Raw genomic sequence first — 25,157 nt, 5'->3', positions numbered from 1 at the left:
GATGTTATAAATACAGACGGAAAAGAGAATGTTGGAAGATTATTTCACTCTTTGGGAATTTCTCTCCTGGGCTTAGACAGGAGAGCATATGTTGGAGATGGGAAGTTGGTTGGACCTAAGCAGAGAGGACATAGGACCACCTAGAAATCAGGAAATAAATTCTGAGAAACCATGCCACAGTATGTTTCAGATATAGGGAAACACCCTGAATTGTCCCAGAACTGAAAATTATTCTTAGCCATTGGAATAAGTTCCTGAAGTTACCTGAATATCTTTTCTTTGCTCTCTAGTGAAAGCTTTCCATTAACAGAAACTTGCATATGGCTCATGAACCATCCTGCAGAAGTGATGTATGTCCAGGCTTTAAAACTTTGCTGAGTTCCATCTGAACTCTCTCTTACAGGCACCCTGCTTTTTAACAGCCCTGGATATTATAAGGCTTCTAAGCCAGAATTAGGACTTTGATGTTTAGAGGGAGGTTGATGGCTTGGAAGACAAAATTGAACTGTGATACAAGTTAAATCCATTGTTATATTGGTGGTAGCCATTCTCTCAGCTTGCAATGTATTGGAAGGCTTCAATAAGAAAATATAGGCCATTGTTTTTCCATTAAATATTAAGTATCAATACTTAAAGATGGTGGTGTGACTTAAGAAAACATTAGACACTTGCCTGAATTAAAATGTATAAAGTATGTGGTTTTACAACCTGGCCCCAAGTTTTTTGACACTTCCTATAAAAGGATGTAAGTCTTGAGAGTGAGCCAACATAACAAGTCTGGCTACACGAGATCATATGGTAAGAATACAAAGATACAGAGAGGAGATACTCAAGGAGTCTCAACTGTTCTAGCCCCTGCTGTTTGAGTGTTCATTTAAAGGAATGAGGAAATCTTTGAGATGACTCCAGCTTCAGCTACAGCTGACTATAACATAAAAAGAGACCCCCAACCCAGAACCACCCAGCTGAGCAGCATATTAATTCTGGAACCTCTGAAACAATGAGGGATACAACTTTTGGAATAATTTTTTATGTAAACATAATAGCTAGAAGAAGCTACCTGACAGAAGGCAGGGAATGGCCAAGAGTTTCATTCACTCATTTATTCAAAATATGTTGTACCAACTTTGTGTAAGGTGCTGTGTTATTTATTGTTAATACTGATGTTGATAGTATACAATTTTTGCTGTCAGAAACTTAGCTCTTAAGAAAATTATAGTCCCGTCAGTAATATGTGTCTATATATAATGAATGAGTACAATTATGAGAATGGGAACATAGATAATGGTTAATTAGCACGTAAGCCTCTTTTCAGTTAAATAAATTGATTCTATAAACACTTCTCTATGTCTTTGGGCATGTTTTTCTGTAGTAAGACATTAAAAATAAGAAGAGATAAAACATTCATTTTTCCTATTATCAGTTATACTATTTAATATGTATATTATATTATATTATATTATATTAATGTTTAAAACATATTAGCCATATTTGTTTAAAATCCATTAACCACAAAAGCAAGTATTTTAAAAATGGAAATGAAAAACAAAAAATTATACTATTTCATAATATGATGTAAATAATCAAAATAACCTTTGGTCTTCATTTACTTTCATATTAGTAGTAGATAATATTACAAAAGTTTCTCCAGAAGTTATGTAGTATATAATATAAATGCAGTTGGTCTTTGTATGGAAGTATAGCAGATTTTATTCAAAAATCTTTTATAATTAAGGTAAAATTATTACCAACAGCCACTGGTTTCTAGTTTTATGAAATTAGAGGAGAGATACATGCTAATAATATAATATCTGATATTAGAAATCCATTGTATTAGTTGGGGTCCAATTAGGGAAGAAGAACTACTATGAGTAATGTATGATAAGATATTTATTATACAATCTCAGGAGGAGCTGAGGAAGTTAAGATTCAAACAGAGGAGCTGGAAGATCAGAGAGAAGTTACTAATCCCCCTCTAAAATCACTGCAACAGTGAAGTAGGAGCTTTCAGGGTATCTGACAAGAAAGCTGCCGCATGGGGACAGTGAGGGGTGCTGGTCTGTGGATTGCTGCTGCTTTTGTGCCATTAATACCTGTGTGGGTGCACAGCCAGACATCTGGTGGTGAGCTAAGGCTGCTGTTGGTCACCTTGGCCAGTAGTTGGGAAGGAGAAGCTAGACACAAGTTGGAGAAAAGGGAGGGTAAGCTGGATCCAGCTGGACATCTGTGTCTGTCCATTACAATGTTAGACCTTGAAGTCCTTGGGAGAGTGATGGCCATGGTTACATTTCTGCCTCTCTAATCTGATGTAACTTTCTCAATTACCCAATTCTAACCTGCTTCTATATCGGGAAGAAATTCTTCTAGAATTCCATGTTCTACACATGGTTTCAGCTTTATGAAGTTGACAATAGAGTGATCTGGCACATCTAATCCTCATACTTATTTTACTCTGAGGACCTTATCTATACCTGCAAAACATTTCAATGGTTATACATTTTAATCTAAAGGATATTTATGTATGTGTAAGTGTCAGGTATGTGGATATGTCTAATAACATATTTTGCTTTTTCCTCTTCATCATTTACTTTCTCACTGAAACATAATTTGGCATTTAAAAGAGGAGTCCTTTTAATTAATGGTGTTTTTTTCTTGGTCAGTGCTATGGATGGAATATTATGTCCCTTCCACAAAATTCATGTTAAAATTCTTACCCTCAAAGTGGTGGAATTGAAAGTTGGGGTTTAAAGGAGTCAAAGCTGTCCTACATGGGATTAGTGCTTTTATAAAAGTGGCCTTTCAACAATGTGATGACACAGTGAGGAAACAATTGTCTATGAACCAGAAAGTGGGCCCTCACGGAGTAATGAATCTGCTGATACTTTGATCTTAGACTTCCTAGCCTCCAGGACTGTGAGAAATAAATTTCCCACTTATGGTATTTTATTATAGCAGCTCAAGCTGACTAAGATGGTCAGAGTCGTCACACTGAGGTTATCAGATAACTGATTTAATGACAACTGGGGAGGCCACATATGCAGGGCTTGCTACCATATCATGGCTAGTCTTCTGACTGGCTGGATAGCTACAGAGTCTCATATTCTCTCTCTTTTTCTGCAGAACCAAAACAAGGAGAAAGGAAAGAACATTGTATTAGGAGTTCTTATGATGGTCTAGAAAGATTCTGTAAAAATTGTGAGTTAATGACTCAAGCCTCTTAATTAATTCAATTAACTCCAGTTAAGTTCAATTTATTCCAACACTACAAATATTGTTGTAGCCTTTACTCTGTGCCAGGCACTATCTCAGGTACTGTGGATAGAGATTGTTAAATTAATTAATAGGAGACATTAGAATGAAATAGCTCTAATGCCACGATGGCCTATGTAAGCAAACCAAAATCTAAGCGTGTAAATGCTTCAAGGTTGTGACATTGAAACCTAAAGACAATCAATCACTAACAGCCAATTAGGCTTTAAGCTACGGCCAATTAATGATTTCCTTACTTTGCTTCTGTTTTTCTGTGTATAAGTATCTCCTTGAGCTCCTGTTGGTGGATCACTACTGACCGTTGCTGGTTTGGCACTGCCTAATTTGATTAGATTTTTGCCCAAATTCTTAAGATTTTAAATATACCTGTTTATGTCTTAACATTATGAGCAAGACAGCAATTGTTTCTGATGAAGCTTTCAGTCTAACAGAGAAGACAACAACCAATTATGTGTAGTGAGGTGTAATAAACATTGTTTCCAGAAAATGCTTTAGCAGATTATTTTACCTAATTATTCTTGCCAACTGGATGAAAATTATAAGTTCTGAAGTTTCTAGCTGTTGATGGAATATGTATATTGCTAATGTTTTCATATAATTAGCTGAAAACGTCACCCAAGTTTTCATAATAACCAGTGATGGCCACCACAAGAATGTTTAGAGGTACATAGAAGAGATAGCCTCTAAGAATTTCCACATAAGTATCTGTATTCTATTTCTCTTCTCCCTGAAAGGTTTTCTTACATGCTTGTGTTCAAGATAAATAAAAAGATTTTTTTTATCATTAATGTTTCAATATAGTATGTGTTTTCTCACATTTCAGGACCTTTGGGATACAATTGAACCTATTGGATGATTATTCCCCAATAGTAGCAATTATATTAATTATGCTTAAATCAAATATATAGTTAATATATATTAAAAACATTTGTCTAATGTATCTGTGAATGTATTTTGTAGATCCTAAAATTTCCATTCTAGAGGGACCATATGAAGCTTCTTTATGATGGAATGATTTGTAGCTCTCGGTGTTAGGACAAAACCAACTTTTCCATGTATTATTGTGTAGAACGTTATTATTTTTTTTTACTGTTTGTTTATTTTTGAGAGAAAGAGAGACGGAGAGAGAGAGAGTGAGAGTGGGGAAGGGGCAGAGAGAGAGAGGAAAACACAGAATCTGAGGCAGGCTCCAGGCTCTAAGCTATCAGCACAGAGCCTGATGTGGGCCTCGAACCCACTAAACGTGAAATTGTGACCTGAGCCAAAGTCAGATGCTTAACCAACTGAGCCACCCAGGTTCCCTGGTTTTTAATTAAACATATGTTATAACTTTTCAGTCAATCCAAAACTGTTTTCTGAGAATAGTCTGGTATTTCTCTAAGCAATAGTAAAACTCATCTCCACTCTAATGACCACTGTATTGATATTTTAAATGTGAAAAATATATGTCATATTTGTACATATTGAAGGGCATCCTTGCTACCTCTTCAGTTGCCATCTTAAACATCAACTTTATTACATATATGGCTGGAACTAAAATATATTGGAATTCTTTCAGTTATCCACACAGCATCACACATAGTCTGGTCAAAATCCACACGGAGAATTGATTACACGAATGGTGAAAGACTTGAAAAGCCAAACAGGAGACTGTGAGAAAATCCAGAGATTACTGGCAGTTACTTCTAATTTCAGGGCTCCCCAAAGTCCAGGAAAAGAAAGTAGGTAGGGTCACCAGACCCAGAAGTCATGGACTTCAAATCCAAGGTCAGCTTATCTGGAGCTGGTACCATAGAGAAAGTTGCCTAGTAGAGCTGAAGCCATAGAAGAGAATGGACCAAATTTTTATTTTATTTTATTTTATTTTATTTTATTTTATTTTATTTTATTTTATTTATTTTATTTCATTTTATTTTATTTATTTTATATTTTATTTTATTTTAAGTTTTAATTCTAGTGTAGTTAACATACAGTATTATATTAATTTCAGGGTACGATATAGTGATTCAACAATTCCATATATTACTTAGTGCTTATCAAGATAAATGTATTCTTTTTTTTTCAATGTTTATTTATTTTTGAGAGACAGAGAGAGACAGAGCACAAGCAGGGGAGGAGAGGGAAACACAGAATCCGAAGCAAGCTCCATGCTCTGAGCTGTCAGCACAGAACCTGATGCGGGGCTGGAATTCAAGAACGGTGTGATCATGACCTGAGCTGAAGTCAGACACTTAACCAACTGAGCCACCCAGGTGCCCCAAGATAAGTGTATTCTTAATTTCCTTCAATTATTTCACCCATTCCCCTACCCACCTCCCCTCTTCTGACCATCAGTTTATTCTCTACAGGTAAGAGTCTGATTTTTGGTTTGTCTCTATTTTTCTTTGTTCATTTGTTTCTTAAATTCTACATATGAGTAAAATCATATGGTATTTGCCTTTCTCTGCCTGACTTATAAGCTTAGCATTATATTGTCTAGATCTATCTATGTTGCTGCAAATAGCAAGATTTCATTCTTTTTATGGCTGAATAATATTCCATTGTATACATATATATTATATATCATAGTGACATATATATCACTTCTTCTTTATCCATTCATCTATTGATTGTCACTTGGTCTGCTTCCATAATTTAGCTAATGTAAACAATGCTTCTATAAGCATAGGCATGCATATTTCTTTTTGAATTAGTGCTTTTGTATTTTTTGAGTAAATACCCAGCAGTGTGATTACTCAATCATGTGGCAGTTTGACTTTTAATTTTTTAAGGAACCTCTATACTGTCCTCTACAGTGGCTGCACTAGTGGATTCCCACTAACAGTGCACAAAGGTTCTTTTTTCTTTACATCCTTGCCAACACTTGTTTCTTGTGTTTTTGATTTTAGCCATTCTGATACGTATGAGGTGATGTCTAACTGTGGTTTTGATTTGCATTTCCCTGATGATAAGTGATGCTGAGCATTTTTTTTTATTTGTGCATTGGCCATCTGCGTGTCTTCTGTGGAGAAATGTCTGTTCATGTCTTCTGCCCATTTTTTAATTGAATTATTGTGTGTGTGTGTGTGTGTGTGTGTGTGTGTGTGTGTGTGTGAGTTGAGTTCTTTATTTATTTTGGATACTAATTCTTTATTGGATGTCATTTGCAAATACCCTTCTGCTACTGATTGTGAGGTATCATATTGACTGATTTGTAAATATTGATCCATCTTGCATCCTGGGGATAAATCCCACTTTATCATTGTGAATGATTTTTTAATATATTGTTGGATTCAGTTTGCTAATATTTTATTGAGGACTTTTGCATCTATGTTCATTAGAGATACAGTTCTGTTTTTTTTGTGGTGTCTTTATTTGGTTTGGGTATCAGGGTAATGCTGGGACAGGGCCAAAATTTTAAACCCAGCACTAGGTGGGACTGGCAAAAGGGAAGGCCTGGTGGTGGTGGTGATGATAGTCCTGGTCTCTCTCCCTTTCCCTGCTAATATCTTTCTTACCAGTACTTTCTAATGGCTAAACCTGTCTGGAAGTCAGATAACATAGGATCCTGGGAAAAACAGCCTATAGGATCAACCTGTTCTCCTTTCCCATGCTAATGAAAGACGAAGCAAGGCAAAGGAAAGGGATGGATTCAGGGGCAAACATCGAAAGTCCTATCAGACACCTGATTAAGGCAGTCAATATTTTGAGACTATAGTATACTATAAAGCAGTGGTTAGGTTTTTACTATAGCTTCTCATACTTCAATTTAGACCAATGAAGTCCTTGTTTTTAATAAACATCCCTGATGATTCTGGTATCAGCTGGGTTTTGGAAACCAGGGTTTATTATCTAATGGGTTTATTCCCACTAGAACTAAATTCCCACAAAGGCTTTTAATTCTTCTGAAGATATATTGTATCAGATTATAAGAAAGTTAAATGGTAATAGTTTTCCTTTAATTTTCCAAAATAAGACATCCCATAATTATAATTTTGTGTATGGTGCCTACTTCTTATCCTCTCCAGTGTTTATTTTTTAATTTGTGTATTGTTTTATAAATCCACTGAGGAAATACTATGTATTTTGCAGTTTTGTTTCTCTCAATTAACTGTTCTGCTTCCTCTTTTTGGTTGTCAAGAACAATTACATTATTATTTTTGTTGTTTACTCTTCCTTTGGCTGTGAAGAGACTTAGCAGGAATTTTTAGTCTAGGTTTTTTATATGCAACTGTTTTCTATTTCATGTCTTCCTTGACCCTTGCTTTGTTTGTTCTTTTACTCAGGTGGTGAACTTACATTTGTTTTATTCACAGTATCTTTTCCTTGTGGGAATGTCTTCTGCCCACTACAAATAGCTTGTTTGAACCATTCAACTAGTGTTCTCTTTCCATTTGATATAGGAGTGGGCATGCGACGCAGATTGAGCTGATTATTCCTGCCTGCGAGAGGACAAGGCTTGATAGAACTGATAGCAAATTCAATCAACCAACCCAGTTTACATCAAAATACATAACAGCTGGGAGGGAGGGAAGTAACAACAAAAGAAGTCTCAAAAGCCAGCAACATGGCAGTCAAGATATCAACAGGATTTCTTGTAGACCTAGAACAAATAATACTGGAATTTGTGTGGAACCACAAAGATTCTGAATAGCAGAAGCAATCTTGAAAATGAAGAACAAAGATGGAGGTATCACAATCCCATATTTCAAGATATACTACAAACCTGTAGTAATCAAAAACAGTAATGTATTTGCACAAAAATAGACACATAGATCAATAGAAAGGAATAGCGAACTCAGAAATAAACCCACAATTATATGGTCAATTAATCCATGGCAAAGGAGGCAAGAATATACAATGAGGAAAAGGCAGTCTCTTCAATAAATGGTGCTGGGAAAACTGGATTACAAAATGCACAATAATAAACTCAAAATGGATTAAGACCTAAATGTGAGTCTTGAAACTATAACAATACTAAAAGAGAACAAAGGCACTAATTTTTCAGACATTAACCATAGCAACATTTTTTTCTAGATATGTCTTCTGAAGCAAGAGGAAAAAAAACAAAAATAAACTATTGGGACTACATCAAAATAAAAAGCTTTTTCACACTGAAAGAAACCATCAACAAAACAGAAAGGAAATCTACTGAATGGGAGAAGATATTTGCAAATGATATACCTGATAATGGGCTAATATCAAAAATATATAAAAAGCTTACACAACTCAACACCCCCCAAAAAATTTAAAAAAGCCACAAAGAATTCAATAAAAAAAATGGGCAGAAGCATTGATGGACATTTTTCCAAAGAAGACATCCATATGGCTAACAGATACATGAAAAGATGCTCAACATCACTAAATATCAGGAAATACAAACCAAAACCACAATGGGATATCACCTTATACCTGTCAGGATGGCAAAAAACCCACAAAACAAAACAAAACAAAACAACCTACCTCTCTCTTTCTGCATTTCATTCTCCATTTCTCCACTTTGAGCCTGTATACTTATGGGTGACCCTTTCAAACTGGCTTGAAGGTAGGACATGAGGCAAGAAAGGAATGTCTACTTCATGTGACAGGTGGTGGGTCTCTTCTACTCTCTTACTCATTTGGTTTGGTCTGATGTATGTGGTGTTGGCTTATGCCTTTATGCATGTTTCTTTTTGGTAGCTTTGCCTTGGCCTTCACTCTTACAGAAAGATGGACAGCTGTGTCTCTATTTGAACCCTGACTGCAACATACCTTAAAACCTCTTTTCTGACTTGTTCTTTCTCACTTTGGCTCAGTAGCCATCTGAGCTAAATACTATGGTTCTATGCAACCTCTTATAGAATAATATATGGTCAGCCTTCAGATATCACTAGCAGGGAAGCAGAGATCCCAGTTTCCATATTCAAGTTTACTCCATTTAGCAGGAGACATATATGTGATACTGTTTTCTCATTATCCCGGAAGATGGTTTATAAAGGCAAAGAAAGACGAGGAGCTATATCCTTAGCTTCCTATATGCTTGTTTTCCAAGTCTTTACTTATTCCCCTCCCTTTTATCTCACACAGTTTTAAAAACAGAAATCTATTTTAGCCTCTACAGAACCCAGAACCCAGAACCCAGAGACATGCTAGGTATCTCATAAGAATCAGTGATCCAAACTCTGTCATTGGGAATGTAATTACTTTGTTCTAGACAGTTTTCTGTCCTTCCACTACACAGTGCACAAACAATGCAGTCCCTGAACTGCAGGGCGTGTACTTCCGGGAATGGTGTGGGAGGGCAGGCTGAGCAAGAAATGATTCCATCTGTGTTTTACACTTTTTTTGTTACATACAATTTATAAATTGCCTCAATTCTTTTGGAAATAGGAAGAATATTAATTGACAAGAACAAACATCGATACATGCTCTGTGTAATTTTGCATTTCTATTCACCTTTTCTTAGGTATATTATAATTTTGATTTTTCTTTTTAAAATTTAAAAGAAACTAAAAATAACGGCAGTAGTTTTATCTTTGTTTAATTTATAGTACATGTACATACAGTACATTTGGCTTTATTATGGACATGGAGACATGAGAACTATTTATAATTTTATCTTATGAAAAAATATCTTTTTTTCTCTATATATTTGTTTTGGACATCTGTGGTATACGAGAAGAAAACTGACTTATAAAACTTCATCCTAGATTATATTTCAGTTATATATTATTTTTTCTTTTTCCTAAAAATATCTCTTCACACCTTTTCTTTTCTAAATGCATCTTTTCTTTTGTATGACACTTTCCAATCTCACAAGGTCACTTTAATTTGACTACTGTTCTAAATCCTTCTTTAAAAAATTACTTGGGTTATTTATCTATTCACTGTGTACCTGTTTATACTTTAAAGCTGGACCTATTTTTATAATGTGAGTTTATTCTCTGCAGCATAAAAAGTTTAGAGTTAAAATCTGGCATGTTAATCTCAATGTAATTTTTCTTTTATTTGTCCATTAACAATAACAACACTAGTAAAAATGATAAGTAGAAAAAAGACAGCTTTTGTGAGTTCTGATGTGGAGGGTATTTGTGAAATCTATCCAATTGTATAAAACTCCTTGGCTTATAACTGCTATTATAAATCACAGGGTCATATGGTTAATCTTCTGAGCACTTCAATAAAAACGATCCAACTTTGCAGCCTCCCATGGCTTTCAATTTCAGTCATATCTGAGTCCTACCTATAAACTCAGGGTCAATAAACAGGTTAGAGATAAATAGAAGAGAAATTTTTGATTAAAAAATAATATGAAATGCTGAGGAAAGGTTAGCTAATTCGGGAAGAAATAAAGGTCTGATCACTGTGGATGATTTAGAGGCAGAGCACCTATAGATTGGAGAACTGAAGCTGGGCCAATGATGTCCACTTGAAATCCTGCATTGAATAGTTGATTGATCTTTGTAACTCAGTCTCCATTTCTAATGAGCACATCAATAGGATATATATTGACTTTCTAATGCATTGGTTTTATTAAAGAGGGAACAGTTTTATAAGTGGAGAGCTTCTGTAGCAATTGTTACATTTCAATTTTAACTATTATTTATAAGTCATTTAGAAGCGCTTTCACAAAAGTGTTATCTTTTCATTTAATTCTTTATGTACTATAATTTAAAAAAATGCGTGTATTGAAGACATACTACAGTGCAAAGGGATCCTGAATAGAAATTAAGAGCCCAGAATTTTAGTTTTCTTTCTGCTATTTCGAGATCAGGAGTCACAGTCACAGACTCTACCCACTGAGCCAGCCAGATGCACCATATCAGAATGTTTTTAAAGAGGTTTTAGAAGATCTTAGCCAGAGAGATTGAACAGAGCACAGAATACAGATTTAGGAAGCAACCATTTTTCAGGTGAACTTTTAAAAATGATTTCATCTCAAAGATATATTCTATTTAATAAAACACACCTAAGGGAAACAAATTAAGTTGAAAAGAATGATAGATAGACTAGATAGACTAGGGAAAGATAGACTAGATAAACACTAAGAAAGAATAAATTATAAAAAGTACTATTAAAATCAGGAAACAAAAGATTAAGACTAAAACACTAAACGGGACAAAGTAATAGTAATAGTAATAGGTTTCAATCTGCAATATGTCAGCTATCACTTGGCTGCTCCAGTCCAGAGTTTCCATATTGTTATCCAGGCTGGGAAAGAATGGTATAGGTCTTGGTTCAACACCCATAGACTCACAATTCTTATCAAGTTTTATTCAATTTTCTTGAATAATAATTTCATTTGTTGCCTGTACCATTTCCACAGATTTCAAATAGTTGGGTTTTAAAATAGTTTTCATTAGTTTCCCTGGAATCTAGCTCCCTGAAATTTCTCATGCTGCCATGTAAGAACCTTTTGAATTCAGAAATAACTCTTAATACCTAAGTAGAGGAGAAGTTTTAAGTATAGCAAATAGGACAGGGAGCCATGGAGGTAAAGACGGATCACTGACAAAGTCAACCAGTTGCAGGTCAACGTTACAGTGTAAAAGTTTTCTTAGGACGGAAATGTTTATGAGTTTGCTTTATAATAAGTTAGCCAAAGAAATAATGACCTGTCAGGTGCTCCCCACTACGCCAAATGAAATATGTTTGGAGCCTGTAGACATCAGATAATACACTAGATTTTTCCCTCGAGTAATGTGTAATTTTTCAGTACTATTTGTGAAAAACATGAAAATTGGGCCTAAAAGATTACATGTAGCATTTCGACCTGGAGCCAGACTCTTGAACTCCACCCTTTGATCTTTCTTGGACAGACAGAAACATTGGTTATCCTATTATGGGCCCAAATGGGTTAATTATTGTAAGGCAACAGTGGACCAGGACTATGATCAAAATCACTTGAAGCAGGATAAGCAGTCTCACCTGGAGGAGTGCAATAGAGCCATGGATACCGACCATTTCCGAGTCAAGAAGAGATGTCCCAAAGCCTTACTTACTTGGTTCTTACTTCAAAGAACCAAGAGGCTTTCTTTTAAGCCTCATAGTCGACTGTTTCACTTTGCCAGTTTTACTTATGCAGGTGAAAATTAGGTGTTGTAAATCACAGATCCACATTATCTAATGTTACTTGGGCCACAGAATTGAGGCTGGCCATTTGTGTCTTCGAAATTGAGGTAGCATTATTAATGACCACAGCAAGGTTAGGTACAGATTATGCAAAGCATTCTCTAATTGAATGATGCTAACAATGGGGATAATCACATGGAGCACACTCATGAGCAGAGAGTTGGTAATGTCACCTGTCAACTCTCTTAAGTAACTGGTCTTCCTGGTTTTGGAGCTCCCACTTGAGTCAGCATAGTGTGATGTGTTCAACTGGAGGGATTCTTTTGAATACTTGGATGTCTCTTATTAATGCCTCATATGTATATATTACACTGGTAGGAGGAAGAGAGGTGAAGGCCTGATTTTTGCAAGCAAAATGATATCCTAAGGGTGTTCACAGAGTGTTGGAAGGGTAGAATCATTAACTATTTGGGGGATCAACCAGCTAAACCTCCCTCCTAGTGGACAAAAATTTGTTTGGAATTGAAGAGTCTGTGTGGCACAGAAGTGAGTGTAGGAGAAGACTGGAGGAGAAGACTGCCACTGTCTAGACCTAATTAGCATTAATAGTGTATCCTATGCTCCCTTTCCCAATTATTCCAGTTACTCCTATCAGAGGTAGCAGTTGATGGAGGGGAGACATTTTTCTTCTGTAGTCTTAGAGTCTAGTTGTGGCAAAGTCTCAGTACAAATTAATAAGGCTGGAGTATCTGAGATATCAGAAGGATCTGTGGCTAGAGAAATGTCCATTCATGGTTTTCAGTAGCACATCGATCAAATGTTTATTTGTGGGGTTGGGTAGTGGGTGACAGTGTATCACATTCAGGGCAGTGGCAACTGCCTGGGACAGATTTAGCAACAAATTCACCTAGGCAGGAATCACACAGGCTATTCTATAGGAGAGAAGAGAGGTTATATCCCCTTATCCTACCTCTCCTGTACCAAGGTTCTTTGGCTCAAAGGCTCCTAACAGTCAAGAAGACCTTGCACCATTAACTTCAGTGTGGACAGCATTTCCTGTATCATGGTCAAGGATAGCAGTCTTAATGCTTCCTCTGGAATGATGTGCCCAAATCTCCTGACCTGGACCCTCTTGTTGTTCAATAAATGTTTCTATTCTATATACTGATATTGATCCCTTTTGGTACATGGTGCAAAGCAGCAGGACCACCTAATGAAAAATGCTGAACTAGAGACCTTAAATTGATGGTCATTGTTTTTGAGGTCCTTGGCAAAAATCAATCCTTTGCACCTGGGTAGTAAATGGAGGAGGTTACTGTCTCCCTCTACTTATTGTTTAATAGCCATTTTAATCTTCCATCAATTTGAGTTTTCATGAGGGGGTTGAAGAGGTTGGAAGGCTTTGCAGGGTACCTTACAGAGACTACACTGTCAATATTTATAAAAGAAAGATACACAATTTAAGGAAGACGTCAGACAACCTAGTAAAGCATATGACACAAATGAGAACTATACTCTCAGGCAATTGCTGCATTGAAACCTTACACTGATTGCCTGAGATTTGTATTCCAGGCTGGAATTAGCTTTGCCCTGTCCATCAGTTACTCAAGTCTGTCCTTTAATTGTCCATCAAAATGCTCAATCACCCCTGTAGCTTGGGAATGATGCAGAACAAGAGTCCATTGTATGCCTTGTGATTGGGATCACTGATGTGTAACTTGGGCCACAATATGGGGCTATTATTATATACACTGTGCTCAGGAAACCTGAAAAAGAAGTAAATATGGTCTTTTATGACCTGGATAGTATGGCCCAAGTCAGTGGAGTGCATATGATCTAGTGGAAACCTCTGGGTGGGATGAGAGGCCTAATGTGATCTATTTGTCAAGAACTCCCTGGCCCATTGGCTTGAAAGATTTGTCTCTGGTCAGTATGTTTAGCTTTGAGCATGGTCTGACAGGTATGACAGGTTTTTCATGTTGTTTTGGCATCTTGAGGCAACAGTGGACATCCATGTGTGTAGGCCAGTCTAGGATAGCTTCTGAATTTCCATAGACTGTCCTTTCATGGATTGAGGAAGCAATGGGTCTTACTCTGCTTGCTTTAAGTTTCTGAATTTAGCTGACAAATGTAGTCTGCTCATAGTTTATGTTTTCCTTTGTCAGTGTAAGAGCTTTCCTGGTAAGCATCTATACAGGTAACAAAAAGCCTACTAGAAGCAGAGCTTGTTCTTATATAAATATCTCATACCCACAAAGGGGTTTGTTTATAAATCAGTCTGAGCCTTGACAGCAGCCTGACCAAACAGCCAAGCTATTTGTCACAGCCCCATGAGTCAGTGAAAATATAGCACAGCTCATTTTTTGGGAAGGCTAGGGGAGCCAACCATACCTCGTGAAGCTCTGCCATTGTGGCAAGCGTCCTTTACTGTCTCTCTTAGGTTGGATGGGAGCTATACCCATTTCATCCTGGTAGAAGTTAGCCAGGAAAAGTCATTAGTAAACCAGAGCCATGTATGGTCCAGGAAGACTCTATACCTGAGTTTCCTATTGGCCAGTGAAAACAACAATATGCCTGGGGGGTGGGGGGGCAGAGGAATACTTGAGCAATACAGCAATATACCTGGAAGACAGAGGAATATTCCTAAGAGCTTTTCTTGGTGTTGTGTGGCCCCAGCTTGGCCAGATTTCACCCACTTCTATATGTATCAATTCCATTTCACTACAGAGAATTCTTGAGTTGCACCCACCCGTGATTTGATGACTCTGTTCAGAAGCATGACATGATTTCCTATCACATGACTACTTCATGGCCATGAGTCATGCATATAGTATTCACTAAAGCACAATTACATGCCAATAATGGTTTCTCAAAGAAGGTGTTTCTTTAAGCAGACTCTGTGAGAATACAGATCTGATAGCTCAAGGAACACTTCTTTTTAAAAAAAAAAAATTTAATGTTTATTTATTTATTTATTTTGAGATAGAGTGCAAGAGGGGGAGAGGCACAGAGAGAGCAAGACACAGAATCTGAAGCAGGGTTCAGACTCTGAGCTGTCAGCACAGTGCCAGATGCAGGGCTCAAACTCACTAACTGTGAGATCATGATGTAAGCCTAAGTTGGAAGCTTAACCAATGGAGTTACCCAGGTGCTCAAGGAACACTTCTGTCTAATATGTGATAGTGTCCTTCAACATAGCCTTCAACTGGCAAATTGAGGGATTCCTGAAACCTGTGATTCAAATAGCAAATGTGAATTGGTAGGGCTTGGACAGTGGGGACAGCTTGAGTGGACCATTGGAGGACCTCCAGGGCATGCTACTGGTTGAGGCCCTTCTCCTTTTTATATATGGGTGTACAGAAGGTCAAATAACTGGTAATTGTCTTCTTTAAAAGGCAGCACTGTGCCCATTTACAAATGGTAAATGGCTTGGCTGGTTGGTAAGTGGCATATAGGATTAAAAAAGTCAGAAAGTTAGGGTCAGGGGCACTTGGGTAGCTCAGTCAGTTAAGCATCTGATTCTTGATTTTGGCTCAGGTCATCATCTCAAGGTTCATGATGTCAAGCCCCATGTCAGGCTCTGTGCTGACTGCACAGAGTCTGCTTAAGAGTCTCTCTCTCCCTCTCCCCTGCTCATTCTCTCAATCTCTCTCTCTCTCTCTCTCTCTCTCTCTCTCTCTCTCTCAAAAATAAATAAATAAACATTTAAAAAGAAAGAAAGAAAATTAGGATCAAGAAGTCTGGTGAAGAGGCATGAGGATTAACCTACTGGATATGACATTAAATATGAAAATATTTGTATTTTATATTAATAGTGATCAGAGAACATCCACCAGGAAGGACTCCTAAGAATATAGATAGAATGATTCAGTCATTTGACATCAGCCAACATCTGTCATTGGCCACTCTGGTGTTGACACATGTGTGACTGAAACTGCCTTGAGGACAAGGATGAAAGCTATACACATGCCTGAAAATATGGGCTCCCTCTCACCACAGTTGATCAAAACTTCATCTAAATTTCCAGCAAAAGACCTATAGCACCATTCCTCAAGATCAAAAAATCACTTGATTTCATATTGGTATCATTGGATACCTTCCATCCTAGAAGGAGTAGAAATTCATTCATCTTGTCTAAAAATGACATATATTTTGATTAAGAATTTGCCTTTCCTGCTTATGCGGCTACAGTCAGCACTACTATTTGAAGGTTTAGGTAATGTTTGATCCACCAACCTGAGATCCTCTTTCAGAGCAAAGGAGGCAGGAGAAGAGCTGTGTGAACATGGGCTCCACTGGTTTAATCACACACTACACCACTCAGAAACTATGAGTCTATAGAGTTCTGATGAAAGTGGAGCTATGGTACCCATTTGCAGATGATAGATACTCTGAGAATATGGGTATCATTGTCCAGGATGCTGTGTATATTCCAAAGCAATGACTGATATATGGTGCTGTGTCTCCAATAAGTAGAATATGTAATTCCAGAAACAAAGGAATAAAGTAATGACTCCACTTTCTATCACTCCCACTGACTCAACTTATGAAATATTCCCACAGTTCTTGGCTCTGGAAGTTTAGAGATATTACTAGGGAATTTATACAAGGAATATTTTTATTAAAAAACTAGGCTTTGGGGCACCTGGGTGGCTTAGTCAGTTGAGCATCCGACTTCGGCTCAGGTCATGATCTCGCAGTTTGTGTGTTTGAGCCCCGCATTGGGCTCTGTGCTGACAGCTCGGAGCCTGGATCCTGCTTTGGATTCTATGTCTCCCTCTCTCTCTGCCCCTTCCCCGCTCACACTCTGTCTCTCTCTATCAAAAATGAATAAATGTTAAAAACAATTTTTTTTAAAAAAAAGAACTAGGCCTTTGATGCCTCATGGACAAAGTTTCTGGGTCACTCTACCAAGTAAGTCATCTTAGTCAGTAGAGGTACTTATCAAAGGTGAGGGGTATCTAGAATAAAATAGAAGAGGGAGATAATGTGGATCATTTGTGAACTTTAAGGATTATAGTTCATCCCACTAAGCATATCATAAATTTTCCTGAATAAAAGAGGAGCACTAGATTAGAAGTTTCTACAATGGTTTGTATAAGACATGTGGATATAATTGACACAAAGGGGTGGAGAGTAGTGTATTCTTTGGCTCACTGGCCAGATCCCTGCTTTCCCAAATACTGAAGCACTTATTGTCTCAGCTGCTGAGAGTTAGTAGCTGGCACATTTCAGTAGGATGCTTCTCTAAGAATTGAAGGGAGCCACATTGCCATGCCCATGCTCTTTCCCTCGTACGGTCAGTGACTGTGAAATGTGAACCTGCAAAGGCTCAGCTCTTTTGCCCCAGTGAGGAACATCTCTAAAGTGTCTATCAGCTCCAGAACTGAGAGGTTTGAGCTGAATCCTTTGCTGCAACTTCATTATCATTCATCTTCTTCTGTCACTCCTCATAGGTATTAATCTCTAGATCTCTAGAGTATCTCCCAACAAATTTCTTACACATATTTATTGCAGTGCCTGATTTCCAGATTTGCAACAGTAGTCTAAGAATATAAATATATATATATATATATACACACACACATATATATATATATATATATATAATTTTAACAACAGAAAATTCCCAAGAACTCATGTTATAGAAATGTTTAAACACGTTCCCAAGATACATGTCCAAACATGTATCAATGTAGCATTGATTTTAATTGGGAATATACAAATGTCTATCAGTTTGACAGGAATTAAACAGGTTATGGGATATCCATAAAACTCAGTCCTACTTAGTTATTGAAATAAATGAAATCTAAATATCATAACATGGACAAAAATACTGTAGGATCCATTGTTAAACAACAACAAAAAAGAAGATATAAGAAAGGTTTAGCATCTCATTTGTGCAACCTCTCTAATCCTGTACGTTTTTATTTATAAATAAAAAGGCTTGTAAATATAGGGTGATGAAATTTAAGTACCAAGAATGAAGATAAAATCTTCTAAATTTTCAGAGATTGAAAAAAAAGTTACCTATGAAGAAACCAGTTATTATTAGACTTCTCTTTAGCAACACTGCACTGGAAGACCATGGAATGTCTTCAAGCTTGAAAAAAAAATTATATTCATCACAGAATTTTATACACAGGCAGTATCTAATGACTTGAGGGAAGTTCATGTGATGTAATATTAAATCAGATGTGCAATATTACAGACAATATATACAACATGAAGAAAACTGTGGATAATTTTATATACACACACTTAAAGGTAATACTGATTTACAGTAGCTTATCCTAAGTGATGGGACTATGAGTAATTGTTTTCTTCTCCAAATTTTTTTTTTATTTTCCAATTTTTCTACAGAAGTATATATGCACAAAAACAACACAAAACAAAACCTTTATTGGTTTGTGTTTCTTCATGGTGACCAGAGTACTTGCTTTAGAATCACATAGTATGTATAGGGTTTTTGAAGCCCTGTACCAAGCACATTGAATCAGAAGCTTTAGAATGAGCTTAGTATCCTCTGCTTTGAATTAGCACCCTTCAGTGGTTTTTATACCACTCACTGAGGTGGCAAACAGAATTCTGACTACAATGCATTGTCTTGGCATGTCAGAGATTAGTATTTTCATTGAGTTTTCTTACTGATTGAAGATTGTGTGCTGCTTTGCAGAACCTGAAACATCAACCTGAAGAAGACCAACGTTCTCTCTCCACTTTTTCAGAGATATCCAAATTAATTCGGCTTTCCTATATCATTACAATATTCTTACAATGGATACTATGATTCTAGTTGCAGAAAGAGAAACTTGACATAGTCCACATTTCACAGAAAGTATCTCTTCTGAAGCTATTGTTTAATAATTATTGGTCTATTCTTTTTTAATTACTTGGCAAGGTGCTTTATTAAGATGTCCAGTATCTGCCTGTTTTTTTCTGGCAATGTGTGCACCAACGTACGTATAGCCTCCACCCAGTAATTTTTGTCATCAGATTTTATAACATAAAGGTTACAAATACTTAAGTTTTAATATCATTCAAATATGCACATAAACATTAGTAATCTAAATTTTATAAACACTTCCACCCTCATGCCTTATAAAAATTTCTTTATGCAGTTTATCACTATTGTCCTTTAAGGCTTAGAGAGGTTAACTAACTTGACCATGGTCATGAAGTTAGTTAAGTAAAGAAGTCAAACTAACCCAGTTTCATCTAATCCAGACCTGTGTTCATAGCCACTGAATTTCTGTACAACACAACTCCTTGCCTGCTTTGGTATTGCTACACATGGACAGAATCAGAACTTTACCAATGTGATAATCCTTCAGATTATCAACTGGCTAGGCTCTGGGAGAAACGTTTGTCACTTAAAGAAATAAGACACTTTAAAAATCTAGTTTAAGACATTCAAGAAATCTTATATTATCTTCTAGTAAATATAAAGTTTTCTTTAAAATTATTGGAAAATCTTCTGAAATTCATTGTTGGGAAATTGGGGAGGATAAAAAAGAAGACCCAGAGAAGGAACATTACTCAATTTAAGAGGAAAAGAAAAGTATAATTCCTGTAAAATATTTTTTGTATCAAGCATTTCTTGACATGAAGCTGATTAAATACAATATAGTTCTAAGATGGACTGTGCCTACTTGGGGCAGAGGACAGAAGTTAAAATAAGTTCCATTTTCAAAAATGCTTATCTCAGGAAAACATTTGATATGATTTTCTTTCAACAGAAGTTTAATTTATGAGCTATTAATTTTCTCTTGTGAGTTAGTTGTAATATGAATTCAGGAATCCAACTTTTTAGTCACTTAAAACTTTAAAACCTAATGGGCTAAAACATTTAATGCTGCTGTTTTGCCTAGAGGGGGTGGGAAAAATCACTTAGAATCTTATGAAGAAAATTTATTTTGTTTAATTAAAGGCACATTAATTAAAATGCAGTTTTACTCATTAATGGTGCCTGTAAGATGCATTTATTCATCTTTCTTCTTTAAGGACAAATGAAGCAATTATAAGTCCAACATTTCTTTAATGTAAGGTGTGACTAGGAAAATGTGTGATTCATGATCTGAGTGAATGATGGTCAAAATAGATTTACATTTAAATCATTAGCATAAATGACATTGAGTGTCTGTCTTAAAGCTGGGAATGATCATAGGCTGAATTGTGAAATAGGCAAATTTAATTTGTGATCCCATTCTTGTCTCCTTTCAGCTGTTTACCTCTCCCTTCCAGTAAGCTCATTCCATGTCATCCCCTTCATCTCCATCTGCATTCACCAAGAGCAATTTCCAGAGAAATGGTTCAAGTTAGATTCTTGACTCAAAGGACTTCTTAACTGAGTTCTTGAAAGAAACAAAACTTTGGAAAAAATGTCATAGGGGCCAATAAGGGGTGTTGAGGTATTATCAGTGAATGCTTCCTCTTCATGACCTCCCTTTCAATTATATTAACTACTTTTATATCTGTTTTATCTGTTTTACCTTTGAGTTTCTCTGTGATTTTTTTTAATGTAAGTGTTCCCCTGTTAGTAATACGATCACAACAAAACAAAAATGAGAATGAATATAGTGACAGGAACATGGGCCAATGGATTTAGATTTTAATTTGTGACTCCAGCAATCATTACCTAAGCAACTTAACCTTTCTGGATTTAATTCTCCATATCTGAAAAGCTTTGAATTAATTTAAAAATATTCTCCTAGAACTGTTGTAAATATTGAGAGAAACCTTAGTTGAATAAATACTGGGTGCCTGGAACATAGTAGTGGTATAAAAATGTAATTAGTTTTGCCTTTTCTGAATTCCAGTCCTACCTCAATGCGTTTCCTTGATGTTTGTCCCTCACCCTTTGCTGTACTGAGGACTCATATAATCATTCATGTAGGTGTGGATAGAAAGGCAAAAACAATAATGCCAGTCAGTGTGGAACTCAGGGATTGCTTTGTGATGGGTAGGAGATCATGGCCTCCTCAAAGCATGGCATCTACAGCTAAGGGGAAAATGTCTTTCTTGCAAATTGTAAGCAATATTATTGCCTTTGTAATTGCTTAGCTACAAGATGATTAAGATGATGCCTCGGAACCAAGATCCACAAGGTAATACTGAATAAAAACTTCTCTTAGTATAATTTTCCTGTCTACAGCAGACCATGTTTATTTGGGGATTGGGAAAATTAAGAAACCCTGACCTTCCTTTTTCTAAGATGAAGCAGAGCCTACATAGATTTGAACCCAGAAATAGCAGCATCTAAACAGTTTCCCCATCTGCTTCTCTCTTCATTTTCTAGACTAGTTCAGCCATTGAGTGAGTGAGAGAAAATAGGACAGAGATGCACAAACCCTGTATCATGTTGCCAGTTACCACATTGTTGAGTTAATCTGACCAGTGAGATAGGGTGGAACTCCTTAAAAATACAGATTTTACTAAATAAATTATTCAGCCCCTCTGGACTCTATTGGTTTCACACTCCTATGCACTTCTTATTAGCTCTGAATAATTTTCACTCTATAAAATGATAAAAAATATCCCATATTTTATACCACCATGTAGTTTTCAAAATGTTTTAACATTTCTTATTTCATGAGATCCTACCAAAAACCTGACAAGATTATATTTTGTGATGCTTTATCAAAGAGGAAAGGGAGGTTCAGAAAGGGTAACTAACAGAACAATTCTCTATATGACCCAAATGCTAGAAAATTCAGAATCACCTTTTTCCTCATTCCAAGTACCAATAATTTAATAGTGCTTATTTGTGGGTAAGGGTTGTGTTTTAAACCTCTTTTATGTCACATAACACTAGCATATGCTCAAATTGGGCTGTTCCACTTGTCAATTCACTTGGGTGTTGATGTATTTTTATTGCCTTTTGTGCTTAATTTGACAATGATATAGAAACAAGTGACCATTTTCTTTTTCTTGGATACTTGACTAAAAACCTCTTAAGTTCACTGGAATAATACTCTTTTCTTTTCTTTTTAAAAGCCGTACAAGCATTTTTATTTTTTTTATTTATTTTTAAATTTTATTTTGTATTTTTTAAAATTTACATTCAAATTAGTTAGCATATAGTGCAACAATGATTTCAGGAGTAGATTCGTCAGTGCCCCTTACCCATTCAGCCCATAACCCCTCCAGTAACCCTCAGTTTGTTCTCCATATTTATGAGTCTCTTCTGTTTTGCCCTCTTCCCTGTTATTATTATTTTTGGTTCCCTTCCCTTATGTTCATCTGTTTTGCCTCTTAAAGTCCTCATATGAGTGAAATCATATGATTTTTGTCTTTCTCTGACTGACTAATTTCACTTAGCATAATACCCTCCAGTTCCATCCATGTAGTTGTAAATGGCAAGATTTCATTCTTTCTGATTGCTGAGTAATACTCCAGTGTGTGTGTGTGTGTGTGTGTGTGTGTGTGTGTATCACGTTTTCTAGTGCCTTTCATGGATACATAATTAACACAAATTCAGTAAGTGTTATAGATTTACTTCTCCCTGTGGATCTGAGCAAAGTAAACTTTCCTCTATTTAATTATACTGTATCATTTATCTTGAGCTGATTTGGGTAAATAGAAAAGAAAATTGATCATTTAGGTCTTTCTATAGTTACTTTTAAAATGTCACATTCTGTCCATAATTACTATACTTTTTATTTCACTCATGCAACTGTTTTGTGAATTTGTGTGAATTTTGATTTTGGAGTATGAAATACCACACCCCTCTATATTTATGGACATTACCTGCAATGGAAAAGGTTACATACAGAAACTAAGCTTCAAAAATTTTAAATAGTCATTTAATTTAAGTATCTGAAATTATTTGCAATTGCTTGCACTTTCCTTTGAGAATGTCTCATCATAATCATCAAAAACCCTAGTCTTCCAGGCACAGAAGGAGGACTCTAAGCTCACCTCATCCTATAGATACAACTAGATAAGACCTACATCGGTGTAAATAACCCAGAAAATGTTCCAAAGACTGGCAGAACAGACCTTCCGCAGCTAAATATGAAGAAGAGGCCACATAAAACTAGGGTAGGAAGAGCAAAGACATGGTTGGGAACAAAAGGGGACTGCAAGACTCTCTGTGGGAGGAGAGATGCCACTGGCAGGGAGAGAGGAGAGAAACACTCTCACATGAGGGATCCTGCATGGGGGAGAAGAATCTCCATAGCATTTGGCTTTGAAAATCAGAGGGGCCAAGTTTCACGAGTTCTTACAATCAGATGGGCTTAAAACCTGAAAGTTAAAAAATCATCAGCCTCATGGGAATGCCAAAGGATGAGAGGAAACTGAGTCCCCACCTTTAAAGAGACACCTCTGCAGAAATATAACATAAAAGCAGCAGTTTGAAAAATGCTGTGGTATATAGGAGGGAGATTTTTTTTTCTAATTTCAGAGCCTGTACTTGAGGGGCAGAAATCATTGGAAGACTTCTCTAGGAACCAATACCCTGGCAAGTACCATTTACCTCTGTAACCCACCTTCATAAACACAAGGACAGCTGCAAGAAATGCAAGGACAGCTGCAAGAATCAATGAGGTGTCAACAATAATTACCTAACTTGCTAACAGCATGCATGCCCTATCCCCGTGTTCTCCTGCCAGGTCTTGGCTCTAGGTCTCCTCCCACAGCTGACTCAGGTAAACCTTGTAACATCTGTGTCCATACCCTTCTTCCCCTCCTGACATGCTTCTGTGGATCACCTCCTTCCAAACCAGCCTGTCTCTGTCTGGTGGCCACAGGTCCCCTCCCACCAGTGGGGACTTTGTTGGTACCACATGCTCCACCTCCGAATTCTCCTGCAGTTTAGTGCTACTTCATCTCTGGCAAATGCCTGGTCTGACTCTATTCAAGGCCATGGCAGCTCTGGGCTGGCCCATTGACAATACAAGGACCAAACCCTGCCCACAAAAGGCAAAGAGCCACTGCAGATGACTGGCCTGAAGGCAAAAGTAGCTCAGCCACAACAGCAGGGCAAATGCAACTCACATAGAACACCAATGAAGCACCAGGTTCTGCCATCTACAGGGCACTACAGGACCTCTTATTCATAAGACCACTACTTTCAAGAGCAGAAGATGTTGCTGACTTTCCTAACACATAGAAACAGACACAGAAAGTTAGACAAAATGAGGAGACAGAGGAATATGTCCCAAATGAAAGACTAAGATAAAATCACAGAAAGAGACCTAAATGAAACGGAGATAAATAATATGCCTTATATAGAATTTAAAGTACTGATCATAAGGATACTCACTGGACTTGAGAAAAGAGTGGAGGGCCTCAGTGTGACCTTCAACAAAAAGATGGAAGACATAAAACAAAATCAATCAGAGATGAAGAACTCAACAACTGAAATTTAAAAAATACACTAAATGAAATAAATAGTAGACTAGAGGAAGTACAAGAATGGATCAGTGACCTGGAGGACAGAGTAATGGAAAGCAATGAAGCTAAATAGGAGAGAAAGTGAAAAAATAATAAAACATGAAAACAGACTTAGAGAACTCAGCAACACCATCAACTGTAATAATATTCACATTATATGGATCCCAGAAGGAGAAGGGAGAGCAAAGGGGGCAGAAAATTTATTTCAAGAAATATTAACTGAAAACTTCATGGATCTGAGGAAGGAAACAAAAATCTAGATCTAGGAGACAAGAAAGGCCACAAAAAAAATCAACCCAAGGAAATCTACACCAAGACACATAGTAAGTAAAATGACAAAAAATTAGTGATAAAGGGACAATTTTAAAAGCAGCAAAACATGAGAACATAGTTACATACAATGGAAACCTCATAAAATTATCAGTGGTTTTTCAGCATAAACTTTGCGGTCCAGAAGG

The sequence above is a fragment of the Panthera tigris genome, chromosome D1 (genome assembly GCF_018350195.1).
Source record: "Panthera tigris isolate Pti1 chromosome D1, P.tigris_Pti1_mat1.1, whole genome shotgun sequence".
Classification (NCBI taxonomy): Eukaryota; Metazoa; Chordata; class Mammalia; order Carnivora; family Felidae; genus Panthera; species Panthera tigris.
The sequence above is the reverse complement of the archived record's forward strand: the minus strand, read 5'-3'. Positions refer to the sequence as shown.